Source organism: Hyla sarda, chromosome 3 (genome assembly GCF_029499605.1).
Source record: "Hyla sarda isolate aHylSar1 chromosome 3, aHylSar1.hap1, whole genome shotgun sequence".
Lineage (NCBI taxonomy): Eukaryota > Metazoa > Chordata > Amphibia > Anura > Hylidae > Hyla > Hyla sarda.
This window is the reverse complement of record NC_079191.1, coordinates 298915003-298936586: the sequence shown is the minus strand read 5'-3', so window position 1 is coordinate 298936586 and position 21584 is coordinate 298915003. Positions and strand designations below refer to the sequence as shown.

Sequence of the window (21584 nt, the reverse complement as noted above, 5' to 3'; positions counted from 1 at the left end):
TTGAATATGAATAGAAGTAATAGTTATGCTGGCAAACTTGTGCAGGCTTAAGTTTCAGGTTTTTGTTTCCCTTTGCAGTGTAATGCAGAGCTCTCCTTCTGTATGCTTCAAATCGCAGGAAGACTCATCAATGCTGATATCCTCTGTGTGAATAGGGTTCAAGTGCTGGTTTCAACAAATATCATAACCAAACGTGTTTCGGGGGTGTATGAAGTAATTCTGTACCCCTTCTTCAGTGGTATATGATATAATGACAAAGGGGTAGCTTTTTATATGGTTTTAAAGTCTCACATCTGATTCTTCTCTGTACTTTATACAAAACAAGGAGTGGATTGCTCTCCGATCTCTCCCAAAATTCGGGATGGATCAGGTAGAGCTACTAATTACTCCTCCAATAGACATTAAATCCTCTACCCAAGAAGTAAATATAGTTGGTACATATCTTAATAAGAAATTATTTATCGGCGTACAACACGCATTTTTTAGGCAAAAAGTTTTAGCCTAAAGTCTATCTGCGTGTTATACGCCGATAAGCCGCTGCAGTTCAATTATTTAAAGCGGGCGCTTTAAATCAATGAACTGCAGCGGCTTTTGCAGGTCCAGAGGCCTGCCGTCGCTGCCCGATTCTCTGCCCCTGCCTATCCTGGGGTCCAGAGACTGCCGGCGCCGCTGCCCCATTGCCTCCCCCATCCCTGTTTTTTCTGACCCCGCGAAGCCCCCAGGAAAGGCAGGGGGAGAGAGGCCGTCGCTGCCCCTTCTCTCCCCCTGGCTATCGGCGCCGCTTCCCCATTGCAGGCGCTGCTGCCCCATTGCCTCCCTCATCCCCGGTTTTATAATTACCTGTTGCCGGGGTCGGGTCCGCGCTGCTTCTGGCTCTGGTGTGGCGTCCCCTGCGCCTTTGCTATGTGCATAGTAACGACGCAGGAGATGCCACACCGGAACCAGAAGCAGCGCGGACCCGACCCCGGCAACAGGTAATTATAAAACCGGGGATGGGGCGGGGGCAATGGAGCAGCGGCGCCGATAGCCAGGGGGAGAGAAGGGGCAGCGGCGCCGATAGCCATGGGGAGAGAAGCGGCGGCAGCAGGCCTCTAGACCCCAGGAAATGCAGAGGGAGAGAAGCGGGCAGCGACGGCCTCTCTCCCCCTGCCTTTCCTGGGGGCTTCTGCGGGGTCAGAAACAGTGTATCGGGGTATACACATGCACACGCACCCTCATTTTACCACGGATATATGGGTAAAAAAATATTTTTTACCCAAATATCCTTGGTAAAATGAGGGTGCTTCTTATACCCTGATAAATACGGTAATAAAGGAAACATTGTTCATCATATGTTTTCCTAAAAGAGAAGCACAAACATAGAAATAGATATAAATAAATATATATTGTAGAAGTGTAGAATAGAAAATAATAAAAAAATAAATTGGAAATGAAAATAGCAGTAAAGATAAAAGTGAAAATGGAGATAAAATTAAAAAGTAAATAGAAAGGAAAAAAAAATTGACAGACAGCAGTGCAGTTCTGAGGTCACAGCAGTAGGGTGTCTGGGATGGAGGCCGTACTGGGGTCGCCCAGTTGGTATTTCACAGGGCGAGCCCCAGTGCGAAGTCCACCCCTTCACAGAAATCCGCATTCCAAGTTTGAATTGAGGCCCCTTGGTTCTAAACCCTCAAATTCAAATATTTTCTGGCTCTCAGCCTTGGACATCCTTAACATAAAACTTCCTCCACGTCAATTCTTTCTTATAATTTGAATACCTACAAAGAACAGTCCTGAGGGATCTTTATTATGAAAGTGTTTTGGGCAACCTTTTTTGATTTTATATACGTGTTCAGAGATTCTGACTTTGATGGGCCTTTTGGTTCTGCCTATGTATTGCTTGTTGCAACTGCACTGTAGAAGGTAGATCACCCCCTTTGGTGTTGCATGTTATGAAATCAGAAATTTTCCATTGGAATGAGTTCACTGCGGAATCTACCTCCTGCATCTTTCTTTGATCTCTTGACAGATGACAGTTGGAACAAATACTGCAACGAAAAAAACCCTGGTCATCTATGTTTGCGATTTATGTATGGCCGTTTTTTTATGGAAAATATGTTTTTATTGATTTCAAAGAAAACAACAAACAAAATATACAGTAAAAGCAACAATAAGGTGGTACATGGTAAAACTTGCGTAAAGAGAAGTGTCCGAACACAATCACAAAGATTCACCCTACCACCACTAGACAAATTGTCCCTCACTCGGAGAGTCCAAGGATGAAATATCCCATCAAGATAGTTGCCCCCGTTTGCAACAGACATGTGTTCAAATAGGATACAGTACTAATGTGAAGGTAGGTTCTCCCATTAAATAAAATCTTATATATCTGACTCTAACACAACTCTCCATGAAACTAGAACACCATGTAGTAATAATGAGACCCAGAGAAAGGAAAAAATAAGTAAGAAGAAAAGTAGAAAGCAAGGAATGGAAAAAAGGAGACAAGCAAACCTCAAAGGCAACAAGAGAGGGAGAAAAAGGAGAGGGAGGTCGGAGGGGGGAAACAGGGAAGGAAAGAATATGGGAGGGGATAGGGAAAGGAAGTCATCATAGTATGAATACATCAAATTACTGTAGCCACACAAGGAACTCAGCTGATTGTTTATAATAGTTCCAAGATGCCCAAACTGCAGAGATATTATCTATTTTATCCCTATCCGAGGCTATTATCTCCTCCATTCTGCGAATCTTATTCAAGGTCTCAACCAGTTCAACCTTCGAAGGCGTCACTGTGGTCTTCCAATGACGGGGAATAATTGACCTAGCAGCCCCAAGAAAATGTCTCCGGAGACCTTTTCTAGCTCGAGACAAAGACCCAGGCACTAAAGAAAGAAGAGCTATGGCGGGATCAGGAGAAACGGACCCCGAAGAAACCCCATTATAAAGGTCAAAAACCTCCCTCCAGAAACTGTTAATCTGAGGGTTGTTCCACCAGATATGCAAATAAGTATCCGTCTCCTGTCCACAGCGCCAACACATTTCCGATGCTGAAGGGAAGATTCTATGCAAGCGGTCAGGGCATCTATACCACCTGGTCAGTATTTTAAAATGGCGGTTCTGGATCCTGAAAGAGAGAGAGGCCCTGTGGGTTTGAGTAAAGATCTTTAAAAGTTCAGGTTCCGAAAAAAACTGATCTAAGTATTCTCCCAATGAATGACATATTCAGGTTTTAGTGGTTCCTCAATAACCCCTCACAACATCGCGTAGACTAAGGAAATCGTATGTAGGGGGGGAGACGAAAGAGTACATAAAGTTTCAAAGCTAGTTAGAGATCTGTGTATTTGCGTTTTAGGGAGTAAGGAGAGGTAATAGGACCTGAGGCGTTCATACTTGAACCATGTGCCTGGAGAACCAGCATTGAGGGATTCCAGCGTGACTAGGGTAGAAGAGTCCACTACGGAAAGCAGCCTGGGATGTGGGTTAGAGGGGTCAGGGAGAAATGTAGAAACTGCAGTGTATCGGCCCAATGTGAGGTTACTGAAAAGGGGAGTAAGTGGACCAGGACGCAAGGAAATGTCCGGAGTGAGTAGGAGGGACTCCCAAACGGCCAGCAGAAGACGAGTCAGGTAAGGGAGGTCTACGCCCGACGGTCTAGAACCCGGGGGTAACCAGGGTAATGCAGCTGGATGGACAGGAGATAAAGCCACTTCAAGGGCAACCCACTACTTCAAGGTAGCATGATGGCAGAAATCCAATATACATGAGCAGATGACCACCTTGTAGTACAGGCGAAAATCAGGGAGTCCTGCTCCCCCCCTCTCCCTACTCCAGATCAAAATCTGGTGACGCATACGCGGCCCTCCAGAAGACCAAATGAATCGAGTCACCATAGTCCGAAGCCGGAAGAAGAAGGAAACCGGACTCCTAAAGGGTAACGTTTGCATGAGATATAGTAGACGTGGTAACACGTCCATCTTGATAGCTGCCATCCTACCAAATCATGAGAGATAGTTGTGGTCAAAGAGAGAGGTCAAGTCAGGTCCCAATTGTATCCCCAGATATGAAATAGTAGTACGTTGCACTTTAAAGGGAAAATGTGAGGAAATGGCGGTAAAGGTGTCGGGGGGAACAGTAATATTGAGGAGCTCCGACTTATGAGAATTAACTTTGAAATGGCTCAGGGCGCCATACTCTTCGAATTCGGATAATATGACAGGGATAGAAACATGGGGAGAGGATACATATAAGAGCAAGTCATCAGCAAAAAGAGATAACTTATATGTGGACGAACCTAAGGCCAGTCCTTTGATAGAGTCATTCTGTCTCAATGCCACTGCCAAATACTCCATAGCTATAACATAGAGAAGCAGCGATAAAGGGCAACCTTGTCTGGTGCCGTTCCGGACATCAAATGAAGTCGATAAGGTACCATTAACTTTCACTTGTGCACTCGCACCCCCATATAGTGCCATTACATATGTATGGAATCTCGGACCCATGCCCATATGTGTCAATGCTAGATCTAGAAAGTCCCACCCCACTCTATCAAAGGCCTTCTCGGCATCTATAGATAGAAGACACACGGGGAGGCCCTTCGATTTGGCGGCAGCAATGAGAGAGAACTACTTCAGGGTGTTATCCCTAGCCTCCCATCCTTTAACGAAGCCCACTTGGTCTGTATGAATAATAGAGGGCAACAATGGGCCTAATCTCAGAATCTTGGAGTACAATTTCAAATCCAGATTAAGGAGTGAGATAGGTCTATAATTACATAAGCTAGAGGGATCTTTATTAGGTTTTGGTAGCACCGTGATATGAGCAGCCAGAGCCTGAGGCGGGAAGCGAGCACCATCTACAATAGAGTTAAAAGAGCGAAGCAGAGGTGGTGCCACCATGGATGCGAACAATTTATAAAATCGAGCCGTGAATCCATCGGGTCCAGGACTCTTACCGTGTTTCAGAGCCTTGATGGCATCGGTCACCTCCCCAAGCTCTAGCGGTCGCTCAAGATGTTCCCAAGAGGGGGATAACATGGGGAGACTATGGCGGGTCAGGTAAGACTGAATTTTATCACAGAAGAAAGAAGTAGGGAGATCCGAATATCTACCTTTTATGCAGTATAGGGATTGATAATAAGATCGGAACTCCTCAATAATCTGCTGCGTGGTATGTAACTTACCCGAGGTAGGGGATGTCAGTGACAGAATGTAAGGTGTAGATAAGCGTGGATGCAAAGCTCTAGAGAGCCATGTACCCGCCCTGTCATCATACTCATAATACCCCCTATGTGCCCTCTCCCGTAAACAAAAAGATCTCCTGTCCAGACAGGTAAGTATTTACTGTTTAACTGTCGAGATTTGAGCCCTGGTGGAATCAGTATAAGAGCTCTTATTTGACGCTTCCAAGGAGTTAAAGAGAGTACGCAATTGCAATGCATGCTCTCTCTTAAGACGAGCTCCATGAGCAATAAAAATACCATGAACTGTACACTTCACTGTGTCCCATTAGGTGGCGCCAAGGTAGAGTCGGAGGCATGGATGTCCAGAAAGTCGGATATCACTTGTCTGACCTCCTGAACGCAGAGAATGTCCTTAAGGAGATGATCATTCAGCCTCCAGGAATAAGCTCTGGGTGCACCCGGGGAGAGTTGTATGCTGACAAGGACAGGGGCATGATCTGACCAAACAATCGGGCCGATTGAGGCCCAGGGTGAGAGGGGAAGAAGGGAATGACTAGTGAATACCATGTCTAAGCAACTATATGATTTATGTGTGGGTGAAAAAAAAGGTGAAATCCTTGACCCCCGGATGAGTCGTGCGCCACACGTCCACCATCCGGCAATCAACGATCCCCCTTCTCAGTCTACGCAATGCTGCAAACGATAAAGAGGACTTACCGGTTGAAGTATCTACAATAGGGTCCCAGACCCAGTTGAAGTCTCCACCCACAATTATCTGTGAGGAACCCGCAAAGTCGTCCAGAAGTCGAAGGAAATTAGTAGCAAAAGAGACTTGTCCCTGGTTTGGAAAATAAACAGATGCAATAGTGAACAAGCGGGAAGAATGTGAAAATTGCAAAAATACATAACGACCCAGAGGGTCACAGGATGATTTCAGGATAGTAGGTTGAAAGGATCGATGAAAAGCTATAGACACCCCTTTGGATTTGGTGTCGGGAGACATAGAGTGATACCAGACCGGGTATAGCCGATCATTGATCACCAGGAGTTCCGTGGATTTAAAGTGAGTCTCCTGGAAGAGAGCTATTACAACCTTTTGCTTATGTAGGTATCTAGATATTTGGGTATCTAGGTGGGTTGGGGAAGGGGAAAAGGGAAGGGAGGGCGAGACTGGAAGGGATAGAGGGGGGAGGGAAGGAGGGGAAGGACAAGAAGGGAGACGAACAGACGAAAGAAACAAAGAGAAAGAAGATAAAAAACAGACTCAAGAACTGAGAAGACAAGAAACAGAACAAAAATAGGAACACGATGCCTCTAGGAGACATCGAGAAGCATGCTACCAACAGAGCAGCATATGGCGGTATCCCACCCACCACCCTTGGCAGGTTAGGGCAATGCCAGCCAATCACAGCTAAAGGCATAGGACAATCGAGGACCAAAGTGCAACTATCAAATACAATCACCCCATCTACCCACCACCCTCCACACACCCCGACCCGCTGAAGAACACAATAGTCTCCCCGAAGGAAGAGGCAATAACCCATCAAACATGAGCAATTATATAGCAAATATGCACAGTATACCCCAGCTTGAGGAAAAAAAAAAAAAAGGGGGACTCCAGCAAAAGAGAACAAAAGCAATATCCACTGTTCTATGCAGGTGTGACAATTCCTGTGAAAAATCAACAAAAAGAGCAGTGTAAGCACACCAAAAATGAACGCTACTGCTTTACTAGCATAGCAAGGAAGGAGAAGTCGTAGAATCAAGTAGTGGGGGGTCCCTGCGATGATCTATTGCGTGACTTCTGCTTTGGGGGCACCGTTGCCCACTTTTCACGAGACGGTGGATCAATAGGGCACAAAACAGACGGCCAATCTGGAATGGAAACCAACGGTAGCTCCAAAGCTGCAAGGAACTTCGGCAAGTCCCTGAGATGGTGAAAAGTGGCAGTCTTGCCCTGGTATCGTACATTCAGTTGAAACGGAAACCCCCATCTGTATGGGATCTCCCTGTCACGGAGCATATCCAAGATGGGTTTCAGAGCTCTGCATAGTTGCAATGTGCGCCTCGCTAAATCCGGCAGGAGAGTAATAGTAGCACCGTCTAGGTCAATGGGGCCATGTGAGCGCACTGCGGTCATAATCCGGTCTTTTTCCTTATAAAAGTGCACCCGGCATATAACGTCCAGAGGGGGTGCGTTGTCAGGTGGCTTAGCTCCCAGCGATCGATGGATACAATCGAGTTCAATAGAAGGGGGAGCCTCCATATCCAGAAGCATGCCAAAAATCCTTTGGGCTGTACTGTCCAGATCAGGAGGTAAAATCTAAAGAGAGGGGAGAAGGCGCCTCATGTGCGGGATCAGCAGATCTTGTTAGTGGGGGAAGGGGAAGGTATTCTTAAGCCGCTTACCAAAGCTGGTTGTGCGCCCACACACAACAAGGTCTAGCAGGAAATAGATGAATCGGTCCACTGCAGCCCTCCTTAGTAGAAATGGAACAAGGATAAGATGACCGTAGAGTCAGGAGTTTGTCCGACACAGAAAGGAACAGTCAGGGAGCAGAGTAAAATCAGGGGATTTATTATATGCAACAGCTTCTTCAGGCATGTCAAAAGGAGGCTGGTAACGAGTATAAATACCCCCAGCAGTTAACCATTTATATACTTTTAAACGTTGCCATACAATAATATATATATATATATATATATATATATATATATTTATATATATATATATAAATATAAATGAATAGAAAAATGTAAAAAGCATACAGATGACATGAATTCAAATAAAAATAAAAAGATTCTGGGTGGTATAAAAGCAATAAATCCACAATAAACCTTTGGATACCGCATGTAGTGTGAATGAACACCACATATGGCTCAAAGGATCACACCCAACGGAGGAATTATTTCTCCGATGTGTGCATTCCAGAAGAGGCCAGAAGAGGGTGTAGGAACACCAGAAATTCAATATATACATAGTGTAAATAGAAACCAAAGGATACAGAATAGTTTAAATAACAAGAAAAGATCGGAAGTGTGTATAAAACTTCACTGCCCCGCAGACATCAAAAGAAACAAACAATTAACTGTAGAGAAGATCCAAATAAGATGCAGAAGATGAGAGCCGTGGGAATGAATACCACGGCTGTCAAAAACGCAGCGTATGGACACTCCTCAAATAGTACCAACATAGAAAATTCCAAGCTTTCCATTCGGAGAAACATCTGCGGGAAGTAACCTCACAGAAGCTCCGGCGTAAAGAATGGATAAAGCAGCGTAAATAACAAGCAACTAAAAGTGAGTAAGGTGTACATAAATGTTATAACAACATGAAGCATACACTAAGGCCTGTTTATATAACAGAAAAAATGGAATGAAACATAAAATAAAATAAGAACACTCCAGGATAAAACAGCAGAGGGGGAACAAGGGACTATATGGGGGAATATGAAAAAATATGCATGAAATAATTTTTTATATATTATTATTATTATTGTTTATTAATTTACTTTACTGTATCAATGCAGTCATTGAAACCTTGGGGGTGTAATGTATGTAATTTATAAATCCAAAATGATTCGCGATTATTTAATCTCTGTAATCTATTAGGTGAATGAATAGGAATGGTTTCAAGAATAATTAATTTCAGTGATTCAGTATTTTTATGATGATGGGAAATGAAATGTCGTGACAAGCTATGCAACCTAAAACCATGTTTTATATTCCATTTGTGCTTGGAGCGTATTGTCTGTATTGTGCGGCCGACATATTGGCGGCCGCAACCACATGAAATTAAATAAATAGCAAATGTTTTACTGAAGTCCGACTACTCGGGCGTACCCACGAGAATGAGATCTACAAAGTGATTAAACCTGAAGTAACAGTGCTACACAAGTCCTTTATTTTATCTTTACTTGTTTTGATTACTATGTTTCCATCATTACTCTAGTCCTACCTTGGACTCAATAGTTCCTTGTTGTTCTACATAACTTACTATTGTAGGGTTGATTGTCGCATACGCATAATCTTGCAATAATATCCTTGTAATATGCATGTATATTGTATTATGTGAAGGATCCCCCCATGTAAGAGATGTCATGACTGTTTAACTCTATGTTATAAATGTCTGTTAATAAATAGCAAATGATGTGTCACAACTCGGTGCATCTTTTAATTTAAATGTTTGTTGTGTAAAGTGAGAGGAAAAGGTATCAGTTTGAACAACCCTCTCGCAGCAAAGGCAACGGCTTTTTCTACAAGGGGAACATAGGGGTTTTGATGTTGTAGTTTTGTGTGGTACTGAATGCTCAGAAAATCTGCTAGGAGCTAACACATTATTGAGATTTTTGGAACGTCTGTAAGTAATATTTGGAGTTCAAGGAATTATTTGATTCAGAATATTGTCATTTTGAAAAATGGGCCAGTTTTTTATTAATATTTTTCTAATATTGGATGCCTCAGTATTATAGTTAGTATTATAGTTACTGACAAAATTATATCTAAAGTGATTATCTGGCTGGTTGGAACTAGATTTTTTAGGATTAGGGATAACTAAATCAGATTGTTTTTTATTTTTACTTTAGTATATGCCTTAGTCAGAAGGGATATAGCTTCTGAATGAAGCTTTCCTTTAAGATGTCGGCTTGGGCAGTAAAATCATTATCAAATGTACAATTTCTGCGAATTCGCAGGTACTGACCATATGGAACACCTCTCAGCCAGCTAGGGTAATGGGCGCTGTTGAACTGCAAAAAGCTATTAACGTCTACTGATTTAAAAAAGGTCTTAGTGGAAATTGTACCACTACCTGTCTTATGGATCTCAAGATCCAAAAACTGAATGGATGTTTCTGCATAATGCATGGTGAACTTTATGCCCCATGTGTTGGTATTAAGCTTGTTTACAAAAAGCTATTTGAGGAGTGTCCATACGCTGCGTTTTTGACAGCCGTGGTATTAATTCCCGCGGCTCTCATCTTCTGCATCTTATTTGGATCTTCTCTACAGTTAATTGATTGTTTCTTTTGATGTCCGCGGGGCAGTGAAGTTTTATACATACTTACGATCTATTCTTGTTATTTAAACTATTTTGTATCCTTTGGTTTCTATTTACACTGTGTATATATTGCATTTCTGGTGTTCCTACGCCCTCTTCTGGCCTCTTCTGAAATGCACACATCGGAGAAATAATTCCTCCGATGGGTGTGATCCTTTGAGCCATATGTGGTGTTCATTCACACTACATGCGGTATCCAAAGGTTTATTGTGGATTTATTGCTTTTATACCACCCAGAATCTTTTTATTTTTATTTGTATTCATGTTTTCTGTATGCTTTTTACATTTTTCTATTGATTTTTATATATATTATTGTATGGCAACGTTTAAAAGTATATAAATGGCTAATTGCTGGGGGTATTTATACCCGTTACCAGCCTCCTTTTGTCATGCCTGAAGAAGCTGCGCATGCGCGGCATTTAATAAATCCCCTAATTTTACTCTGCTCCCTGACTGTTCCTTTCTGCGTCGGACAAACTCCTGACTCTACGGTCATCTTATCCTTGTTCCAGATCAGGAGGTAAGACAGTTTCAGGTATGCCCCGCAGCCTGATATTATTTCGCCTGTGGCGATTTTCAATGTCCTCTCGCATGTACATAAGGTCAGTGATCTTGGCAACATGGTCTTGCAGGACCTGCTGATGATAATCTATGCGGTCACTGAACGCCTCCTGCTGTTTCTCTATATCCTCAATATACTGGCCCAGCTGCCGCATGTCCCCCTTAAGAGAATCCATCTCCCTTTTATAACTGGCTTCCAGTCTATGCACACAATTATCAAAGTCCTTCTTTGTGGTTAAAGCTTTCAGATAAGATCTAATGTCCCACTCACCCTCCTTGTCCGATACATCAGAGCGGGAGGCACGGGAAGGTGTGACACGCGCGCACAGCCGAGCTCTGCGAAGACCTCGTACTTGCCACCGCCACCATCTTAGGCCCCGAAGATCCTCTTCCTGCCGACCTCTGGCTGCCGAAAAAATGGGTAATGGAGCCTCCGTCCGATGGTGTGAAGGTAGGCTGCTTCTTCCCCGTCCTATTATGCATCAGGGGAGCTGTAAATGAGCGTTGCTGGAGTCCAATAAGTGCTGTTAAAGCGGGCCAAGGAATGGAGCCGAGAAGTGTGTCCTCATGCCACCATGAGCAAGCCACGCCCCACGGCCGTTCTTTTAATTGATGGCGCTATGGTAATCCCCAGATTGGGGGCCCTTGTATAGATTATTTGTGGTTTTGATTAGAGATGAGCGAACTCTTCAAAAATTTGATTCAGCCGATTTGCCGAATTTTCCCGAAAAGTTTGTTTCGATCCGAATTTGTTCGCGGCGAGACGGTATTAAAAAAGGCTATTTCTAGCCTACATACAGCCTCTATAGGGGTATAGAACACTTTGCTGTGTCCTAAAACGCATATGGAGTTTGCTGGGGTAGTGAAATAATACTGTTATTCAGAATAGCATGCAGATTACCGGCATCGCTCTTAGAATCACTGCCGCACAGCAGCACAATGGCAGAGCCTGGTGGTGGCATCAGTGTCAGGAGACCATATAGTGACAGAATGACATAGCGTGGAGGTGTTGGCAGCATGAGGACACCATATAGTGGCTGAATGGCACAGCGTGGAGGTGTTGGCAGCATGAGGACACCATATAGTGGCTGAATGGCACAGCGTGGAGGTGTTGGCAGCATGAGGACACCATATAGTGGCTGAATGACACAGCGTGGACATGTTGGCAGCAAGAGGAGACCATTTAGTGGCTGAATGACACAGCGTGGAGTTGGCTGATGCACTAGTACACTACACACCAGGGCTTCACAACCCCCCCCCCCCCCCCCAAAAAAAAAACAACACAATATATGACATTTTTGACAAAGATTTCTCATAGGTAGCACCCGCTATCCAAAAATTAGAAATTTCCAGACCCCACCTCTGCGGCATCAGGAACCCATATATTGCCTGAAGGACACAGCCTGGAGTTGGCTGATGCACCAGTACACACCCGGGCTTCACAGTCCCCTCCAAAAAACAACAACATTTTAGACATTTTTTAAAGAAATACCTTTGTGTAAGAACAAGCGCATATCCAACAGTTCACAAGACTCTATAATGCAGGACGGTGGACCACCCAAAGACATTCTTCTCAAAAATAATAAACCACACAATGTTTAATTTTTTTTTACAAAAACTAATTCAATATGTGTGTAAGCGCATCTGTCTCTAAAAGATCAGATCACCAAAGGACTTTTTTCACCCAAAATGATGAAGCAGAGTTAATCCCTGTCGTTGTGTAACGATTAGCATTCTGGAAAATTCAATTTTATTACCGATAAAATTATCAGTAAATTAAAAAAAAAACACTACCCAAGAGTGTTTAATTACCCCATACATTACACCAGGAGCAGTCAGGAGTAGGCCTTAGCAGTACCCAAGAGGCTTTAATAACCCCCTACCTTTTGCACGATCAATTGCGAGATCGCGCAATACCAGGTGTGTTATGCCCTCAGATTTACGGGGCCGCAGGCGCGCTCCATTGAACGGATTATCGTGTCTCTATCTTTCATTGACCGGTGCTGGTAACCCGCTAACTCCCGGAAAGGTAAGCTGCCGCGAAGCAGGTGGTCTGCCCCGGGCACGTTTGGCTCCAGAATTTCCACTACTGCCACACCATGCTGACTGCAAAATTTCAGTATTAGAGGGGTGTGTATATATATGTTATTTGATGGTAGAACCATCTCAAAGGCTAAAAATAGGTTAAAGACCTATATAGTGGGATAGATCGGTACAAAGTAAATAGGAGGGAAAAAATAAAAAAAAGCAATAAAAGGATTGATGCACACATATACGGGACAGAGATCATTAGCCCACGAACCTGATGGTGAGAATTCCATAAAAGTAGATATGTAAAAAGAGTATGCAAATATGGTATTATATATTAATATAAACCTATAGACGTTAAAACCTAAGAGTATAGAATTACCAATAAAAATGAATGACTCCATATTCATAAAAAAAGGGGGGGGGGAAGGGAAAGATGGTGAGTAATAGTTAAATATTTATCATATCAGTATGGTCTCAGAAATTTCATTCAATCCCTGCGGTTGCAACGTGCCACATGTAAAGATCCAAAAAATCTCAAGTCTCTTCAAGAGTTCAAAATGATTGGATTTATGTTTGGGTACATGGTCAATAGGAGTGACCTTAAAAGTTTTTGTAGGCCCATGGGGTACAGTGTTCAGGTGTCTTGATAAGCTGTGCAAAATAAACCCAGTCTTGACATTAAACCGATGTTTATTTATTCTGTTTCTTAACCTCATGGTGGTACGCCCTACATATTGGATTCCTCATTGGCATTGTATCAGGTAAATTACGTGATCTGATTCACAGGACAAATGATGTTTTAATAGGAAAAATCTCTCCAGTAGCATGAGAGGTAAAGTTGGTTTGTTGGTGGGAAATATCTCCACAGCATAGGCATCTCTTCTTTCCACATTTATAGCTCCCCGGGTTACTTTGAGTATGTCCTATGCCCTAACAGTATAGTCCCTATGAACTAAAAATAAAAAAAAGTGAAAAAACCCCTCCCCTAATAAAAAACATAAATTATCCCATTTTCCCTATTTCACCCCCAAAAAGTGTAAAAATAAATAAATATATTTTATACACATATTTGGTATCACCGCGTGTGTAAATATCCCAACTATTAAAATAAAATTTTAATGATATCGTACGGTGAACGGCATGAACGTTTAAAAAAAAAAAAAAAAAGTCCAAAATAGCTGCTTTTTTTTATAAAATTTTATTTAAATGTTTTTTTATAAAAAATGTATTAAAAGTTTTATATAGGAAAATATGGTATCAATAAAAAGTACAGATCACGGCGCAAAAAATGAGCCCTCATACCACCACTTATATGGAAAAATGAAAAAGTTATAGGCCTTCAGAATAGGGGGATTTTAAATGTACTAATTTGGTTAAACAGTTTGCGATTTTTTTTTTTAAGCGCAACAGTAATAGAAAAGTATGTTATCATGGGTATAATTTTATTCATATTGACCAAAAGAATAAAGAACACATGTCATTTTTACGGTAAATTGTACGGCGTGAAAACGAAACCTTCCAAAGTTAGCAAAATTCCGGTTTTCTTTTTAATTTCCCCACACAAATAGTATTTTTTTGGGTTGCGCCATACATTTTATGGTAAAATGAGTGATGGCATTACAACGGACAACTGGTCGTGCAAAAAACAAGCCCTCATAACTAGTCTGTGGATGAAAATATAAAGGTTATGATTTTGTGAAGGCGAGGAGGAAAAAACGAAAACTTTAAAATAAAAAAGTCCTTAAGGCCCAAATGGTCCTTAAGGGGTTAAAAAAAATTGCGGAATGTGGTTTAAGATCTCTTAAACATTCAAAATCCAAGAATTACAATATAAGTATTAAAGAAAAAAGAGCTTAACAAGAGCTCCAATCACTGGCGGATATCACAATCTGCCCCACCGATAAAGGCGGGGCGGTCGTGATATTGAACACCAATGACAATAATGAAGAATGTCTGAAACAGTTGCGTGACTCCTCCACTTACAAAATGTTAGAAACAGATCCCACCACAAACTACAGTACAGAATTACACAATCTATGTAAGTATGCACTGGAAAATGAGATTATCACCAAGAATGAATCTAAATTCATACTGGACACCCCTGAGTGTTTACAAAACGTTTCCTTCAGCCATTTGTCCAACAAACTGATTATTATTTAAAAGACACAACACAGATTATCAGTTTATTAGAACAATTGACATGGACCTCAGAATATATTCTAGCCACTCTGGATGTAAATTCATTATACACCATTATACCATAAATTAGGGATTTCAGCAGTCACAGGATTTTTTGTGAAAGGCAATATCAAACCAGAACAAGTTAATTATGTTGCAGCAGCAATAGAAGTTATATTGACACACAATTATTTTTACTTTGATGGTAATAATTTTTTACAGCAAACAGGAACGGCTATGGGTACCAGGTTCACGCAGAGCTACACCAATTTATTCATGGCTACATGGGAGGAAGATATAATCCCTGTACTCGGCGTGAACCTGGTGCTCTGGAGAGGTTACCACGATGACATTATTTTAATTTTGCGGGGTGCCCAGTGTGAGTTGGAAAACCTCGTTCTCTGCTTAAACACTAATAACCATAGTCTTAAATTCACTTCCGCAATCAGTAAAACCAAAATAGAGTTTATAGATTTAGAGATATTTTCTTCTGACACCCAACACCAGTGTAAGTCCTTTATCAAACCAACTGTGAAAAACAGCTTTATCAAGTTTGACAGCTGCCATCTACAGAGATGGTTGATAAATGTACCTAAAGGGCAATACAGCAGGCTGAAACGCAATTGTACCTCAGCCATTCATTTTCAAAAAGAAGTAAAGAATTTTACTACTCAGTTTTTGGAAAAACAATACCCTCAACACATTTTAGAAAAATCTTTGTATGAAATCATTATATTAGATAGGGCAAGTATGGGGAAAAATTCCAGAGACAATTAAACAACAACCAAAAATCAGTTTATTAGAACAATTCACATGGACATCAGAATATATTCTAGCCACTCTGGATGTAAATTCATTATTTACATTACATTACACCATTATAGACCATAAATTAGGAATTTCAGCAGTCACAAGATTTTTAGAGAAAGGCAATATCAAACCAGAACAAGTTAATTACATTACAGCAGCAATATAATTTATATTGACACACAATTATTTTTACTTTGACGGCAATTATTATTTACTGCAAACAGGAACAGCTATGGGCACCAGGTTCGTGCCTAGCTACGCCAATTTATTAATGGCGGCATTGGAGGAAGGCATCATTACCCCTGTACTCGGCGTGAACCTGGTGCTCTGGAGACGTTACATTGACAACATTATGTTCATTTGGCGGGGTGCCCAGTGTGAGTTCGGGAACTTTTGCTCTGGGCTTAAACACTAATAGCCATAGTCTCAAATTCACTTCCACCATCAGTAAAACCAAAATAGAGTTTATAGTAGGGATCGACCGATTATCGGTTTGGCCGATATTATCGGCCGATATTCACGATTTTGTACGTTATCGATATCGGCAATTACCTTGCCGATAATCCGATAATGCCCCGCCACCCGCACCGCGCCGCACTTCCCACCACCTCACCACACCACACCCCCCACCGCATCGGCCCGGCCAGAGGCCGCCGCCGCAGTCCCATTGCCTCCCCCATTCCCGGTTTTATAATTACCTGTTCCTGGGGTCCGCTCTACCTCTGGCTCCTGCGGCGTCCTGTGTTACGCTTTGCGCTGCGCAATGACGAGTGACGTCCTCAACGCGACGTCACCGTCAGTGCGCACAGTGACCGCTCAGGAGGACACCGCCGGAGCCAGAAGTATCGCGGGCCCCGGGAACAGGTAATTATAAAACCGGGAATGGGGAGGCAATGAGGCAGCGGCGCTCTCTGGCTGGGGCGGTGCGGTGGGGGGTGCGGCACGGCGCCGTGGGGGGGCGGTCGAGGTGGCGTTGATAGGACTCAGGACAGGCAGGTGGAGAGCAGCGGGTGGCGGCGGCGGTCTCTGGCACCGCAAAAGCCACTGCAGTTCATAGATTTAAATCGCCGGCTTTAAATCAATGATCTGCAGCAGTGTCGCCGGGGGAGGGGGGGGTGGAGGGGGGATAAATAGTCATTAACTTATACCGGAATATCGGTATAAGTTATCAGCTATCGGCCCTAACCTCCACAGAGTATCGGTATCGGCCCTAAAAAATCGATATCGGTCGATCCCTAGTTTATAGATTTAGAGATATTTTCTCCTGACACCCAACACCAGTGTAAGAGCTTTATCAAACCAACTGCGAAAAACAGTATAATCTAGTTTGACAGCTGCCATCTACCGAGATGATTGATAAATGTCCCTAAAGGACAATTCAGAAAGCTGAAACGCAACTGTACCTCAGACATTCATTTTCAAGAAGAAGCAAAGAATTTAACTACTCAATTTTTTAAAAAACAATACCCTCCACACATTTTAGAAAAATCTTTTAAAAAAATCAAGAAATTAGATCGGGAAGAGTCCAGAGACAATTGAACAACAATCAAAAATCACACTTTAATTCAATAAAGATTATAAAAAAAAAGTAGAACAAATCATTTATAAACATTGGCATCTAGCTCAGAGAGATAAAATTATTGGGGGGGGGGGGGGGTTATTACCATCAAAACCACAGTCTATACAAGGGCCCCCAATCTGGGGATTACCATAGCGCCATCAATTAAAAAAACGGCCGTACATAAATCGCAAACATAGATGACCATAGTGTCTGGCGCCGGGCAGGTGAATTTTTCATAGATTTAGCCCTGTATCTGGCAAGAAGGACCGGACAGACTTCCCCCCCCCCCCCCCCCTTTTTTTTTTTTCTTATAATGCCGGTGTGAGGTGCAAGAGTGGATGTAGACTTACATGGGACGCAAGTCTGCACCTCACATCGGCGCTCAGGGTGTAAGGAGCGGGCTCCTGAGTCCTGCCCGCTCCATACCTGGCGGCCCCTGGCTGAACTCAGTAGCCAGGGGCCGCCGCGGCCGGCTATTAACCCTTTAGATCACCGCTTTCAAGGTTGACAGCGGTGTCTAAAGGGTTCTTTTAACCATCCCTGGTGGTCTAGTGGGGTGGATCGCCCCCAAGCAGTGCGATCGCGGGGGGGCGATCCCCTGTGGAGGTAGCTGGAGGGCTTACCTCTGCATCCATGGCTGCCCCCATAGATCTGGAGTTGATTGAGCCTGCCTTGAGCAGGCTCAACCAAATGAACACAGATCAATAGAGTTCAATAAAACTGTATTTATCTGTATGAGGAATCTAAATTCCTCCTAAAAAGTGTATTAAAAAAAAAGTTTAAAAAACCCCATTAACCCCTTCCATATTAGAGGTACATTGATACGGGTGGATTTATTTGCAGGTTTCCCGCTGCGTATTTGAAAGGGGGCGGAAAGGGAAAGGGGGCTGCTGTCCGCAGCAGATTTTCCACAGCGGAATTTCCGCTGCAGAAAATCCACCGCAGACCCTTCTGACTTCAATGGGGCTTGCTGCAGATTTTCCGCAGCATAAATTCCGCCTCGGAAAATCTGCTGTGGACAGCTGAGAAGAGCCTGCCCCCTTTAAAATACGCAGCGGCAAACCCGCAAATAAATCCGCCCGTGTGAACATACCCTAAAAGTTCATATCACCCCCCCCTTTCCATATAAAAACATGTAAGCATAATAAAAATAAACATATTTGGTATTGGTGCGTGCATAATTGACTGAACTATTAAAAAATACAATTTTATATCCCGTACGATAAATGGCGTTAACGTAAAAAAAATACCAAATAACAGAATTGCTTTTTTATGTTTATAACATCATATCCCAGAAAAAATAAGTAAGCGTGTTCAAAAAGTCTGATCAATGTCAAAATGGTACCTATACAAATAGAATATTACGGCCAAAAAAAATAGCCCTCATACAGCCCAGTATACGGAAAAATATTATAGGGGTCAGGGGTTTTCTTTTTTAAATTAAAAAGTAAAAAAAAATTATAATAATTATTAAAACGTGACGGAAACTAAAATTTGGTATTTGTGTAATCAGGACAAGTAAAGTATCAAAATAATATGTACGTTTGACCACAAGGTGAATGGTGAAAAAAAGAAAACCTCACCTCACGAACAATTTTTTGTTTGTTTCAGAGCATAAGTTATGGAAAAATGAAAGGTGTCATTACAAAGTATACTTCCCCGCAAAAAAACAAGCCTGATATGGGTCTGTAGATGGAAAAATAAGTGTTAAGGCTATTATAGGACGAGGAGGAAAAAATGAAAGTGCAGAAACTAATAAAGTCCCTATTTTCGTACTATTTTGGTTGAAATTATTTTATCTATCAGGACAAGAGGATTTTCTTGAGGGACAAGTAGATTGTGTTCCGCTTTAGTCCCTTGGACAAGTAGTTGTTTTTTTTTTTATTTCCACACCCCTGAGGTGTCACACTCCTATTGTCATATCATATACCACTGAAGAAGGGGTACAGAATAACTGCATATACCCCGAAATGCGTTTGGTGTTATTTGTTGAAACCAGCACTTGAACCCTATTCACACTGAGGATATCAGCATTGATGCGTCTTCCTGCCATTTGAAGCATACAGAAGGAGAGCTCTGCATTACACTTATAACTAACTATGACTCACTAACTATTACTTCTATTCATATTCAAGCAAAGAACTTTTAAGACAACATAGAGCGCACGCTCTACACCGCCCAGTCATCTGACCTGCAATCAGCTGACTGCCTACGTAACACGGCACCGGGCAGGGCCGGCCTTAGTTGTTCAGGCGCCCTGTGCGAGCTATCCTTGTGGCGCCCCCCCCACTCAGTCTCAGTCCCCTGTCACTCATAATCAGACCATCTCCCCCCCCCCCACATTAGGTGGGCAGTAGAGTTCCCCCACATTAGGTGGGCAGTAGAGTTCCCCCACATTAGGTGGGCAGTACAGTTCCCCCACATTAGGTGGGCAGTACAGTTCCCCCACATTAGGTGGGCAGTACAGTTCCCCCACATTAGGTGGGCAGTACAGTTCCCCCACATTAGGTGGGCAGTACAGTTCCCCCACATTAGGTGGGCAGTACAGTTCCCCCACATTAGGTGGGCAGTACAGTTTCCCCACATTAGTTGGGCAGTACAGTTCCCCCACATTAGGTGGGCAGTACAGTTCCCCCACATTAGGTGGGCAGTACAGTTCCCCCACATTAGGTGGGCAGTACAGTTCCCCCACATTAGGTGGGCAGTACAGTTCCCCCACATTAGGTGGGCAGTACAGTTCCCCCACATTAGGTGGGTAGTACAGTTCCCCCACATTAGGTGGGCAGTACAGTTCCCCCACATTAGGTGGGCAGTACAGTTCCCCCACATTAGGTGGGCAGTACAGTTTCCCCACATTAGGTGGGCAGTACAGTTCCCCTACAGACATACAGCCTTCAGCCATATAGTGTATGGCTGGAGGCTGTATGCCTGTTTACTGCCCCACTTCAGTGTTCCGACCATCGCTCCTCCGGTCCAGGGACCGGGGTCACGATCTTCTGCTATGGCCTATTGGTCATAGCAGTAGGTCCTGGGACCAGGGAGTGGAGGTCGGAACACTGAAGATGACCTGCCACTGGTGACTTACCATGCGCACGCGTCCTCCTTGATGCTCCGCTTTTCTCCTATGGGCGCACGCACGGGACGTCAGTGACGTCCCTGCATGCACTACCTCCCAGCAGCCCCTGCGTTTTTAAAGTTATCGCGGGGGCCGCTGCAGAAAGGTAACAGGGACATCCTTGTGTCCTGAAAAGATTTTTCAGCACACAGGGATGTCCAGAATGTGACGGGGGCTGTGAGCTGTGTCGGCCGCCCGGTGCCCCTGTTGCTATGGCGCCCTATGCGGTCGCACAGCTTGCACACCCCAAAGGCCGGCCCTGCCACCGGGAAGCTCGCTGGAGAGAATGGTCGCACACAATGTGAATCCGTCACCGCCTCCAGCTAGAGCTGAGGAACAATGTTAACGGAATGATGGGGAGCGGTGAGTGGCACGCTGTGCTGAAACTATTCATTCACAGGCACCTATTCATCCGTTCTGGGGACGCAGCGCTAATACATAACGGAAGTTTGATACTGTCTGTGCAGGACTTTGCTACATGTTTCCCTTTTGCAGGACTCACATATTTTGCCACATATTGTTTTCCTTGCAGGATTCACGGCGAAACCCGTAATCATTTTTCTCTTATAGGACTGGCAACACTCAAATCTGAACAATCACTGCATGACATATTGAATCGTTTTTTTATTTCATTTTAGGATTTCATCCATTGTATAATTTGCAGGGCTGTATAATTTGCAGGAACTTGCTGGTCATAGGACAAACAGAACACTTGTTGCTCAACCAACATATGGTCTTGCACAGGGGTACTCAACTAGTTATAGTAAGGGTCCGCTTTTCCAGGTCTGCCATCCGGTGAAGGTTCAGAGCTAAACTCGAAGACCTGGTTCACACCTGGCAGCCACAGTGCCATGCCAGAAATAGGCACTGCCTGTTGTAGAACATAATTAGTACCAAATAAGTCATAAAAGTTCTCCAACTGCCATACACTGTGCCCCTGGTATAATACTGCCACACACTGTGCCCCTGAATATATAACTGCCACACACTGTGCCCCTGGTATAATACTGCCACACACTGTGCCCCTAAATCTATAACTGCCACATACTGTGCCCCTGGTATAATACTGTTGCACACTATGCCCCTGAATATAATACTGCCACATGCTG

The 21584-nt window shown here is 43.3% G+C and overlaps 1 protein-coding gene across 5 annotated transcripts in view; it reads left to right on the top strand.

Annotated features, from left to right (window-relative positions):
* The window catches only part of GNG4 (G protein subunit gamma 4), a 141996-nt gene that overhangs the window by 99588 nt on the left and 20824 nt on the right, over positions 1 to 21584 (top strand). The window lies entirely within an intron of this gene.